The sequence below is a fragment of the Cornus florida genome, unplaced genomic scaffold (genome assembly GCF_030987335.1).
Source record: "Cornus florida cultivar Cherokee Brave unplaced genomic scaffold, ASM3098733v1 CherokeeBrave_3.0.0_Hap2_Chr03, whole genome shotgun sequence".
Lineage (NCBI taxonomy): Eukaryota > Viridiplantae > Streptophyta > Magnoliopsida > Cornales > Cornaceae > Cornus > Cornus florida.
In genome coordinates, this window is record NW_026775573.1 from 73,006,655 (window position 1) to 73,018,383 (window position 11,729).

Here is an 11,729-nt window from a genome sequence, read left to right on the forward strand (position 1 = left end):
GAGTATACCAGTGCAACTAAGCAAGAATGATCGGGACTGAAGTATCCGAAGTGGGTGGCATGGCCCCCCCAAACTTGGGATGAATTGTGGTCCTAAAAATTGGCACTTGGATAAACTTATCAGATAACAAAATGGGATAATCAGTGCACAGTGAACATGCAAGTGTAAATGGGATAAATAGAAAATGAAATGAGAGAGGTATAATGGTGGTCCTGAAAATTAGGTAGCACTCTCTCACTGAAGTCACTGTGATGCACCTGATGGAGTCAAACATACAGGTATGATAATACAATCAGATGACATCCATAGCAAAAATAGATATATAAAATAGAGTAAGTGCAGGTACAACAAAAATATCAAAGCCGACAGACCGGCTGTAAAAAGAATACAGTGACAATAATAAAGTATCAAAAGGAGAGAGGGATCATGAGATAGAAAAGAGTTGGGGCTCAGGAAGATGAGGTAGGACGGGCAGGTCTGGCTCCGCGGATGTCTCTAGATAAATCTCTGAACATGGTTGCGACATCTGTGCGGAAGGTAGCGAACTCCGCTCTGTGGGCCATGAGGTCAGCTCTAATGGCAACAATAGTGTCCTCGAGCGTCTGCAGACGCACTCCGAAGCTGGGGGTCAAGTCTGGTATGGAGGAGTCAGAAGACAGCTCCTAGGTCTGCTCCTGCTCGTGGATAGGTGACCCAGCTAGAGAATGCTGAACTGCGTCATCCGCTGAGTGCTACAAGTCAATGTCTATATCAATGTCATCATACTCGGCAGTTGGATCGACTGGGGCATCGTCCGCTGCGGGAGCTGCTGCTGCTGGTGACGGGGCTGCCTGTGCTGCTGCCTCCTCCTCTAACTCAAGCTCTGCAGCCACCAGTACGGCATGGGTCTACAGGTGAGTGATAATAGCTCTGTAGCTCTTGTCCCAGTCTTTCTTGAGGAAGTGACAGGAACCTCTCTCGGGGTCCTCCTGCTGGTGGATGGGATAGTGCTGGTCTATGAGAATCTGGGTGATGAGGTGGCTGAATGAAAGAGACTTGGCCCTTCCGGGCGCCTCCTTGCTGACGTACTCATCGTAGAGCTTCCTCATCACGCTCTAGATAAGCGCAGGAATAGATACCCAGTGGCCGGTATAATAGCGTACAGGGCTTTTAGATATCCGGCCATGTATATGTTCTAGAAAAGCACGGAATCGATGAACCAAATGTCGTCTGGAAGATATGTGCGGGTGGCGAAAGTCTCGCCACCGGCAAGGTGACCTGTGAGAAAAACCGCCATATCGGCGTAAGAAGGCCTGTGGAGCCTGGGATATGTCTCTTGTAGCTCGGGCGGGCACCGATATGGATAGCGAGTCGAACGGGCTAGTGTATCCACTGTAATGGTGATCTCATAGCCATCGATAAAGGTGATGAGCTCAGCTGTAGTGCGCGGCGACAGTCTGAGGTTCTAGTAGAACAACCGTACCAGTCGCGGGTAGATCGGCTCTGTGACTGGGGTAAGAATAGCTGAGAGGCCCCGCTGAATGATGTCCTAGTAGGCAGATCAAGTCAGCACCGATCTGGAGAAGAATACGGTGTCGAATGCTGACTCGTGGTCGATAGTCATGTGTGCATATCGAGGCGCGAGTCTGTCACGCTGTAAAGGAGCTGGCTGAACAGGTGGAGCCAGCTGAGATGGCTGCTCAGCACCTCTATGCGGTGGAAATGGTGATGGAGTGAATGCTAGACGAGCTGGCGACTGGGGTGGAGTAGGGTGTAATGGCTCCTCTGTATGGGAGGGCTGCGCAGTCTCTTCTGTCCGCTATCGGACTCTCCTCTGTGTGTGCTCGGGGCTAGGAACCCGGACATGAGATGGACCGGCCCCGTCGTCAAGTCTGCGTATGGTGCCGTGATGGTGTCTACGTGCTACAGTCTTGACGCGAGCTATAGTCTAAAAATAGAATTTCAAGAGTTAGTGCCAGCATATATAGAATATAAGGCACAATATAGAAACATGTATGTCAGATAAGATAGACAAAACAAGATATCGCATGATTCTATGCAAGTGGCAGAATATGAAACATGCCAAACAATGTGAGTATGAAATGCATCCAATGTGGAATATCACAGGCATTGGGCATATATAAGGTAGCATGAACATAAGATAAGATGAATGGAGTGTGTATATGAGATCTGTGAAATTCAATCGATCATAAAAAGAAATGAGATCGATCACAAAAGTTGGATCGATCGAAGGTTAAGTTGGATCGATCGCAAATATTCGATCGATCATAAATTTGTTCGATCGATTGAATAGTACGCCGATGAAACCTAACAGTCACAGATCTGTGACTTTTGAAGAACGGGGCCCACACGAACGTGTTTGTGGGCCCTACAACACATCAAATCAACAACTCCCATCACCCAAACATGGCCCATACTCCCAAATCAAACAAAAATATCAAAAATATATACAACTATATACATATATATATATACATATTTCAAGCATCAATAATGGAGGTTCAATCATATATAAAGCATGAATGAAACATATAAACCATGTATGCATGAGATTGAAGCTTGAAATCGACTAATGAGATCTCGGATCTTACCCAAATCGAAGGGAGATGTGGATGCAAAGAGGGAGGGATGAAACTGAGATGAGAGAGAGAGAGAGAAGCTTGGTTCTCGCCGGAGATGGAAAATATGAGCTAGGGGAGATGATTTGCAGTAGAAGGGAATGAGAGGCTAGGGTTTGATGTGTTGAGATCGATCTAGATGATCAATCTCAACACCCTTGGATCGTTTTTAAAAAAACATTTCCCAACTAGTTCGATCGATTGAAGATGAGTTGTAATCGATCGAACTTTGATAAACTCCTTTCAAAGTAGTTTTGGATATTTGATTTTTTTTTTTTTTTTTTAAATTTGCAAAAATAAAATTAAAAATTGGAAAATAAAGTAAAACGAAATATTTTTGATTTGCTTTGAAAATATTTTTTTTTAATTTTTATTTAAATTAAATAATTAATTAAAAATTAAATAAATTAAAATATTTTTGAATTTTTGAAAACTTGTTGAAAATTGAAACAAAATAAAATGAGAGAGAAAATAGAATAAAATAAAAATGAAAATATATTTTTGGATTTTTGAAAAGTTGAAAAGTCAAACTAAAGTTAAAACAATGAAATGAAGATTTATGATCGATCAAAATAAGAGTTCGATCGATCATACAGAGAGCAAAAATATGCAGGTTTTTGGTTCAAAAATTTGGCTGTGTTGGAACATGAGATCGATCAAACTGGGAAGTTGGATCGATCAAAGAACTTTCAGATCGATCTTGTAATGTTTCAAATGATCAGACAAAGAGCTGAAAATATGCAGGTGGATGTAGGCTCAAAATTTTTCTAAGTGTTGAGGCATGAGATGGATCGAACTTGGAAGTTGGATCGATCGAATGTCTCTTGATCGATCTGAGAATTAGTTCGAACGATGGGACAGAGACGTGATTTGGATGCAGGTTCTACAGGCTTAAAAATATTCTAAGTGTCAACACTCAAGATCGATCGAACAAGATAGTTGGATCGATCGAAGGTCCTAAGATCGATCCAACTGGGAACTAAGATCGCAGATTTTTCTTGGATCGATGGGACAGAGAGCCTATTTGGATGCAGGCTTGAAAATTTTCTAAGTGTTGGATTCAGATGAAGTTCAATCGATCGAACTCAGGTATGAGATCGATTGAACTTATGCAGAACGCTCAAAAATGACATGAAAGCTTATGCAATCCTCACCAAAGTTCCTTGAAATGCATATGAACCAAAAACAAGTATCTCGACTTCGCAAGAATTGAAATGAAAGATAGAAATAGGGGAGGAATAGGGTTTTGAACGAATGCTTTTGCTAGTCTTTAACGTCTCTAGCAAGACATTGGGCTCTTTTAGCCCGGATCAAAGATCTTATAATGCATCCCCTCCTTGTTGGGGTGATGGATGCTTTGAACTCTACCCAACAAATAGTCCTTTGAAAAACTTGTTGGATCAAGCTCAAAAGAGGCTTTTAATCCTTTGTCTATGCCATCAAGACTTTTGGGCTTCCATGCCCTTTCAAAGTAAGAATTTGAAACAACACTTTGAGAATGCAAGGTTAAAGATGATCCTTTCGAAGTTTTGTTTTTACACAAAAGTTCATTTCCTTGACATTAAAGATTATGACACTTTACTACAATATTGACCTCTCCTTCATATTTGTCAAATGAATTGGGTGTGGGATTAAAGATATTCAACTTCACCTTCATGTGGCCAAATAAAATCTTCATTATCCCCATCCTACAATTGATGTTGGCATTTGCGGTTGCCAAGAAATGACGGCCAAGGATAACGGGAATTTGGCTCTTAGTATTTGAAACCGATTCCGTGTCTATGACAACGAAATCAATGAGAAAAAAGAATTTATCAATCTTAATCAAAACATCTTCAATGACACCTCTAGGCTTTTTAATGGATCGGTCAGAAAGTTGCAAAACTACCGATGTCGGTTTTAATTCACCTAAGCCTAGTTTGACATAAACCGAGTAAGGAAGAAGGTTAACACTTGCTCCTAAGTCAAGAAGCGTCCGATTAATGATATGTTCACCAATGATGCATGATGTAGTGGGTGAACCCGGGTCCTTAAACTTTGGAAGAGTGTTATGTTGCAAAATTAAGTTTACTTGCTCGGTCAAAACCACTTTTTTTGGTGCTTGGCTTTTGTTCTTTCGCCTTTGGGTGCAAAGATCTTTTAAAAACTTGGCATAAGCCGGAATTTGCTTGATTGCATCCAAAAGTGGGAGATTAACTTTTACTTGCCTAAACATTTCTAAAATCTCATTGGTCTTGACTTTTTGCTTTTCTTTTGAAATGGACCCTTTCAAGGCATCCAGAAATGGAACTCTTGGCTCGAAAACATTTTGAGAATTTTCTTTTAAAGCCTCTTCAACACAAGAAGTTTTCAAATTAGGTTTTAATTCACTTTTCAACAAGATTTTCTCAACATCATTTTTCAAAACTTCCTTCAATGGATCATTTTCAAGATCGCTTTTCAAATCACATTTTTCAGCTTTCTCATTTATAAGATCATGCACATGCAATGAAAGAGGAATAGAATGTGAAACAGGACGGGTGACAACTTGTGGTTGCACCAGTTCAATCTCTTCATTGGTCATTTCTACTTGATTATCTACAACTCTACCACTCCACAAGGTAGTCACCGCATTAACATGTTCTATGGTACACCCCTCCGATGAGGATTGGGTTTCCACAACACATTGTTGCTTAGGCGGGGCATTAATAGGCATCTTTCCCTTCTCTCTAGCATTAAGAGTGTTAGCTATTTGCCCTACTTGGGTTTCTAGCTTTGCAATAGATTGAGAGTAAGAATGAAGCAATTGTGTGTTAGCCTCTAAAGTGCCCAAAGCATTTAAAACTTTCTCTTCAAAAGCAGGACTTCGAGAATTACCTTGGGAATATGATTGGTTGGGAAAATAAGAATTAGAGAATTGATTCCCTTGTGATTGGCATGGCATATAACCTTAGGATCCTTGGTTTTGCATTGGAGGTGGAATATACTTCCCTTGAAAACCGCCTTGGGGAGGGTTTGAGCCTTCCCCTTGGTTTTTCCATGAGAAGTTCGGATGATTTCTCCAACTTGGATTGTAATGAGTACCATAAGGATTGTTCCCTTGGTTCGTAAAAGTTGTATTGACTTGCTCATTAGGTTTACTTTGCACTTGTCCATGAGGACAATGAGAAGTAAAATGAAGAACACTAGAACAAGTCATACATGTTTCATTTGATGCATGATGAGAATGGTTAGGAAAGGAAGATACTTGGTTCGCCGAGTTTTGGTTAATAAAAAATTGATCAAACCTTTGAGACAAAGACTTCATTTCGGCAGCTATTTCATTTGAATGTTTGACTTAATGTAAGCCAACACTCTTCCTACCTTGTGTATTTCTACCATTCTTTGATGACAATGTTCTATGCAATGAATTTTCACTCATGCTTTCATAAAGACGCCATACGTCATCCTCATGCCTATCAATGTAAGAGCCACCCATGGAAGCATCAACCATGCCCTTATAATTATCCAATAAGCTCTCAAAAAAATATTGAACTAATTGCCATTTTGGCATGTCATGGTGTGGACACTTCCTTAGCAATTCATTGAAGCATTCCCATGCCTCATGGAATGTCTCCCCATCCCTATGTGTAAATTCTTGAATTGAGGTCCTCATGGCATTGGTCTTAGAAACCGAATAGTACTTCTTCAAAAACTCCTGTTGCATTTCTGCCCAAGAAGTGATTGAAAAAGGCCTAAGATTGTTAAACCAATATTTTGCCTTGTCCTTAAGGGTGAATAGAAAAAGTTTAAGCCTTAAGACTCCTTCTGGCATGTCTCTATATTTTACGGTGGAACATACTTCAAAAAACTCATCCAAATGCTTATAGGGTACTTCACTAGGAAGTCCATGAAAGTTAGGAAGCATTTGAATGGTTTGTGCTTTAATTTCATAATGATGTGCTCGAAATGGTGGCAATTGAATGCATGTGGGTGCATTATATTCATTTGGCACATAATGGTCTCTCAAAGCAAGTGGTGGGTTAGCAACTTGAGGTGCAACATGAACACCTTGATTTTGAATTCCTCGATTGACAATGGGAGGTTGTGGAGCATATATTGGCCTTGGCATTCCGAATGGGACTTGGCCTTATTGTTATGATGGTTGGATGAATGGCCTTGGCATGCCTAATGGTACTTGAATATTCTCATTGTGCACATTTGGATGAAGAATGCCTTGTTGGTCTATGTAACCAATGTCCTTAATATGGTCATCATTATGGTCATCCATTGAAAGATTGGCTTTATTCGAACTTCCTCTTCCTCTAGGATTTCTAACGATAGATTCAAGATGCAAATCAAGAGGGGCAAGAGTTGGTCTTAATGAACGACGCCCATGCATGCACAATACAAAACACAAGAAACACAAAGAATGACAAACACTATACCTTCACAACAATGTAATGAAACTCCCTCCACAAACACTTAACCCATATTCCTATGCTTTAACAAAGATGATGCAAAGAACAATAAAATAGCCTCCACGCGGGCTCACGATTTATCTAAGAATTGAATTACAAGCCTCCACGTAGGCCGACGATTTAACTAAGGAATTGAGTAAAGAAAGTCTCACAAAGGTCCTTTAGCACTTCAACTTCAAATTTTAAAGCTTAGCTTAGCAATTTTTTTAAGTTTTTAGCATTTTTCCTTTCTTTGCTTGCTTGAATTGAATGCTCAATGGCTCATTTGCTTGCTTCCTCTCCAACAATGCACCTAGTTAAGTAAGAACAACACAATAAGTAACCAAAAAGAAAAATAAAAATAAAGTAAAAACACAATCAAAAAAGTACTAATCCTAATCAATTCCACAAATACGACATTGCCTAATCTAATCAACTAAACACCAGCAACGGCGCTAAAAACTGATGGCCGTCGTCTTACCATACGTTTAAGAGTGTGCATTAAGACGAGGGCCAAGTTTTACATTTATAAAGCCACTACTGCCTTTACTAAAAATATAGCTAGGGCGAGTAGGGATCGTCCCAAGGGATTATGGGGATTGAGCAATGTCGGAGTTGATTGTGGAATCGCTATTAGGGCTAGTACGTTGAGTGATCAAACAATTGATTGGTTGGTTGATTAAATAGCAGCTAAATTAAACTAAGTAATAGCAAAAGAGTGCAATTAAGAGTAAGTAAGAGAGAGAAGAATCTTGGGGTTTAGAGATCACCACCAAGCAATGCATTTCTATATCATTGACAAGTGATTAATGAGGGCAAATAGTGGGTTGCAATAGTGGTGTGTATGCGTTTGGTTGATTCAATAAGCAAGGATGACTAGTTAAGCATGTATTGTCTAAACATCATGTGAAAGGCACAATATATCTAAGCTATGAAGCATATATTATCTAAACAACATGTAAAAGGCACAATAAATCAAAACAAGTTATTAATCCTTTCATTAAGCTCACAATCTAAATACAACACAAGGATAGAGACATATGCTAATTGCATTCACAAGCTTGGATCATCAAACAACAAGCATAAATTGTCCTCCCATTTAACACTACACTACAACTACACAACATCTACACTACTAGCATGAAAATAAACTAGGTGAGAGGCACAATCCATCAAGAGGTAAGCATGAACCATCAAGAGAATCACAAAAGCATTCTTTTAAGCACAATGTTTTGACAATCTCTAAATCTATAGCATCAAGACACATAGACATGCATCAATAACACAAAATCTAGAGATAAACACATGAACATCTATTCTAGCATACATAGACATATGGATAGAATGAAATGACCAATTGGAAGCATTAAACCACATAAATCATTGAATAAACAAGATTTATATATATCAAAGTATCAAAACATCAATTACAACACTAATCCCTCAATAATACACAAGATTAAGATATAGAAAGCATGCTTGGGGCTAACTCTAGCCCCAAGAGGATGTCTAGCCACTCATGGTGAGGATGGTCCAACCCTCAAGGGCTAACTCCATGGAAGAGGTTTGCTCCTTGTTGATGAAGATCTCTATTGGTGTCTCTAGCCTCCTCCTCCTCTAAACTTCCTCTCCAAGAGATGATATCAAAAATAATGTTGGCTCCCTTTTGAAAAAGCAATCCTTATCCTTATATAGGTAGGTCAAAATGACACCCAAAATGAGCTGGGGTCGTGCACACAATATTCCCTAATGATTGGATAAAGGACAACTTTCAATGGGATGGAATTTTAACTTTTTCGCACTAGAGGAAGTTCGATCGATCGAAAGGAAGTGAGATCGATCGAAAGTAAGTGAGATCGATCGAACTTAGGCTAGATCAATCCAACTGGCTGAGCTTTTTGGAAAAAGACAAATCTGAGATATTTATGAGAGATATTTATGGGAAAAGGACAAAAGTGGTTGGTGGGTGGTACAGCCGTGGATAGGATCAATCATTTGGATATGGACGAAGGTGCTCGATCGATCAAAGAATGATGTTGGATCGATCGAACTTTTGGAATTAAGTACTTTGGGTTAAGACTTGGATCTATCTTGAAGTGCTGAGATCGATCAATGTTCGATCGATCGAACCTTGGACTTGTATCGATCGAACTTACTGCTTTGCTTCACTTTGCTTCTTTCTTCTTCCACTTTGCTCCTTTCTTTGTTCAATCCTAGAATTGCTTCAATTAAGCTCTTATTTGGCTGAGTTAGCTTATTTTCGGGATAAGTGCCTGAAAATAGGAATAATACGAAATCAATCTAAAACGGTAAAGTAAGATAGATAAAGGTACTAGAATGCCTAAGCTTAAGGGTTTTAAATATGCACTTTTCAGTACTCATCATATGTTGCATACATTTCTTGCTTGTATTATGTGATACTTATTTCATGCATTTACGGCATGAGACGCATAAGGTCTTAATGACTAGCATTATTGTTGACCTTGTCCCTTATGTGTGTAGCACCATGGTTTTGACTCACGGAGAGTCTTCTTATCACGTTGGAGTGGATGAGCAAGTTGAGGAACAGGTTGCAGACACCGGGCTCATACGGTGTCCAGATAGGCCTAGGGTTCGACCTCATGGTGTGGATCCTAATCCACCACGAGCGCCGACTTATGAGGAGCAGATTGTGCAGAGAGTGGCTCTGGGGATGTCAGAGTCTATTCCGCAGATGTTTCATCAACATATGGCAGGGATGCAGATTCTGGTACCGACACCAGCACCAGCACCAGTTACTAATGAGGTATTGGACTACTTCATGAAGTTACAGTGGGTTAAGATTGACTAGTTTACAGGGGGTATGGATCCGCTTGCTTCAGAGGCATGGCTTGATCTCATGGTACGCAATCTCGATAGCATGGCAGTACCTACGAACCAATTGAGGATCTCCTTGACTGCCTCTATGTTCATGTGAGATGCTGATATATGGTGGAAATCCATAACCAATGTCCACGATGCGGAGGTGATGATATGGGAGGAGTTCAGGACATTGCTCTTCGACCGTTTCTTTTCGAGGGCTATAAGGCAAGACATGAGAGTGCAGTTCACAGGTCTCTATCTGGGCAGGATGAATGTCATTAAGTATGAGACATGCTTCACTTCTCTTTCCCGCTATACACCAGAGATGGTAGCTACCGAGAAGCTCAGGACGAGGAACTTTCAGGATGGGTTATATCTTGATATTAGGCCACGGATTTTCGTGTTGGAATTGAGGACCTACGGGGAGGTAATACAGAAAGCTATGTTGGTTGAGGCAGAGGACCGAGATCAGCTCAGGATCAAGGGTTCATATAAGCAGTCTCATGGAGAGGCTTCATCAGTATCCATTGGGGGCCAGTGGAAGAAGGCTAAGGCCAGGGACAGTTCACCTACTCAGGGACAATCACAGCAGGCTCGGTCTGTACCTGCAGTTCCAGTATCTTTGGGGTCAGCCCGGGGAGTGATTTGTCATCACTGTCAGCAGCCGGGGCATATCAAGCCTCGCTGCCCACAGCTTCAGCCACAGGCCAGTCAGTCATAGGCTAGTAAGCCTACAGCTTCGACGAAGGGGTTTGCGGAGCTTGTCATTATTGCAAGCAACCAGGTCACTTTAGGAGAGAGTGTCCGAAATTACAAGCGATACAGAGTGGCATAGGTTCACAGGTCGCACCGGCACAGTCAGCAGTTGTGCAGTTAGGTTTCAGGGTGCCTCAGGCACCGTAGTCAGTAGTGTCGTCAGTTGGTTCATATCCGGTTAAAGGCTCTATGCCTTCTGCTTCCGGACATCAGTCAGGCCACCAGGGTAGTTCACAGCAGTCTGGGCTCAAGGACGAGCTTATGCACTGCCACAGGCCGATACCTCTGCTGGGACTTCTATAGTTTGAGGTATCTTTCCAGTTTTTAGTTCTTGAGCTAGAGTTCTTGTTGACACAAGTGCATCGCATTCATTCATATCTGGTTCATTTGCACATTCATTGGGTCTGGAGGTCACGCAGCAGGATGGTTTCCTTTGTGTTGACACACCAGTTGGGGTCCAGTGTTTTTGGACCGTGTCTGTCAGGGTTGTGCTATCGAGATAGCTGGGAGGACTTTAGAGTTCGATTTTGTTGTTTTCGACATAACGGGCTTTGACGTCATTCTCAGGATGGATTGGCTATCCTTCTTTCATGCTACGATCGATTATTTCCGCAGGAGGGTGACTTTTTGCACTCCCAAATGAGATTGTTTTCACTTCGTGGGAGATCAGAGTGATTCCCACTCGATGATGATTTTCAGTATCGATGACTGGAGTCACCACAGGTCCTACTTGGCTAGCCTGTTAGCTAACGAGGATAGCAGTTCAGGCCGCCTTTACCCAGCAGTTGTTGAGTAGCTTATTGATGTCTTTCCAGAGGAACTAACAGTGTTACCTCCTTTAAGGGAAGTTATTTTTGCCATTGATGTCATTCCCGGTACAGTGTCCATTTCTATGGCACCGTATCGTATGGCACCGGCAGAACTTGATGAGCTGTAATGTCAGTTGGATGATTTAAAAGCTAAAGGCTTTATTCGTCCTAGTGCTTCACCCTGGGGAGCACCAGTTCTTTTTGCGAAGAAGAATGATGGGTCTTTAAGACTTTGCATTGATTATCGCAAGCTGAACCATGTCACAATCAAGAACAGGTATCATTTG